This window comes from Harmonia axyridis, chromosome X (genome assembly GCF_914767665.1).
Source record: "Harmonia axyridis chromosome X, icHarAxyr1.1, whole genome shotgun sequence".
NCBI lineage: Eukaryota > Metazoa > Arthropoda > Insecta > Coleoptera > Coccinellidae > Harmonia > Harmonia axyridis.
The window spans coordinates 29,373,167-29,375,371 of NC_059508.1; positions in this window are offsets into that span (position 1 = coordinate 29,373,167).

Genomic DNA, 2,205 nt, shown 5'->3' on the forward strand with positions numbered 1-2,205 from the left:
TTTATCATTTATTTCAATTTTTATAATGAAAAACGTTCACGTCCTTTCGCGCCTCTCGATCGTCGTTTACGTGATGCATCGGTCAGCCCTAGTTTACGTGGTGCATCGGTAAGATCGAGTTCACGTTCTGCATCGGTCTGCCCGAGTTTACGTGGTGCATCGGTAAGATCGAGATTACGTGGTGCATCGGTAAGATCGAGTTCACGTTCTGCATCGGTCTGCCTGAGTTTACGTGGTGCATCGGTATGATCGAGTTTACGTTCTGCATCGGTGTGATCTAGTTTACGTTGTGCATCGGTAAGATCGAGATTACGTGAAGCATCGGTATGATCGAGTTTACGTTCTGCATCGGTCTGGACTCTGAGATATATTTTCGACGTGAAAATGTTCCGATACAACTTTTGAACCAGGATAGTTAGAGAGATGATTTTTTCTGGGATGTACGTTGATTGAGGAATGGATTGTGGAAAATAACTTGCCATGACCGAGGTGTTCTCGAATTTTTTTTTTTTTTCGAAAAATATTTTCTGATTTTGGATTTCACTCAAATTTGATTTCGTTGCCTTCTAATGTGTTCTAAAAGAGTAAATCAGTAATCAGAATCGAAAAATATTTTTCGGATTTTTTTTTTTTTGAAAAAAAATTTTCTGATTTTGGAATTTCCTCAAATTTGATTTGGTTGCCTTCTAATGTGTTTTTAAAGCGTAAATCAGTAATCAGAATCAATATTCATTGTCGACTTTAATTTTTATAAGGAAAAATGTTCACGTCCTTAAACGCCTCCCCATCATTAGCCCGAGTCCAAGTCGATGTCAGTCCCGAGCGGACGGTGTCAGATACTACCTATCGCCCCGGTCTGGACTTGGCGAGGTATTTCGACGTGAAATGTTCCGATACAACTTTTGAACCAGGATAGTTAGAGAGATGATTTCTTCTATGTTGTACGTTGATTGTGGAATGGATTGTGGGAAATAACTTGCCATGACCCAGGTGTTCTTGAATTTTTTTTTTTTTCGAAAAAAATTTTCTGATCTTGAAATTTCCTCAAATCTGATTGCGTTGCCTTCTAATGTGTACTAAAAGAGTAAATCAGTAATCAGAATCAATATTCATTGTCGACTTTAATTTTTATAAGGAAAAATGTTCACGTCCTTAAACGCCTCTCCATCGTTACCCCGACTCCAAGACGATGTTAGACCGGAGCGGACGGTGTCAAATGCGACCGATCTCCCCGGTCTGGACTTAGCGAGATATTCCGACGTGAAATGTTCCGATACAAAAATTTAACTGTGATAGTTAGAGAGATGGTTCCTTTTGTGATGTACGTTGATTGTGTAATAGAATATGGAAATAAACTTGAGATGACCGAGGTCTTCTGGGATTTTTTTTTTTTTTCGAAAAATATTTTTCGATTTCGGAAATCCCTCAAATTTCATTGAGATATGTCCTAATGTGTTCTTAAAACTTAAATCAACAATCAGAATTAATATCCAAAAGTTATTTCATTTTTTATAAGGAAAAACGTTCACGTCCTTTCCGCTCCCAAAAAGTGAGATATCATAGAAAATATCGCTATATTTGTTGTTTACGGCCATACCACGCTGAAATTGCCAGTTCTCGTCAGACCCTTGCGCCGAAAGGTTGTCGTCTCCAGACCTCTCAGAATTACCTGTATAATTGTGAAAGTGTTTCAAGTGTTCGTCTCATGCCCTCGGGCGATTCGCCACATTCCGTAGACGAAACAGGGCGTAAAACCCCTCCGGCGTTGGCCGCATTCCGAAGTGAAGCCGCTCTGTCTAGACTTTACGGCGACTAGCCGCATTCCAAACCCAAGTGTTAGTGAAATCTACCTGAAATTTACCTGTTTTGGGTCGATTTGGACAAAACTGACCGTATTTGAAGTGAAAGTGACTAAAGTTTCTAATTTAAATTCCTCCGAGCGAGGAATTTAAATCGAAAATGACGCTCGATAAGATGGAAATCGAGAACAACGATACAAGTTCCGGCGAGGAAAGCTCCACCTCCACCGCACCAACCAAAAAATCGAGGACTACCGATATCAGCAATCCCAAATTCACGCACCCAACCACCAAAAAAACATTAAAAAGAAAGACGGTCCAGCACGTTGAAATCAAAAATAGATTCAACTACCTCCCTGAAACTACGAAGGACGAAGTTGAACCTAAATCTGCCAAAAAACCGCCC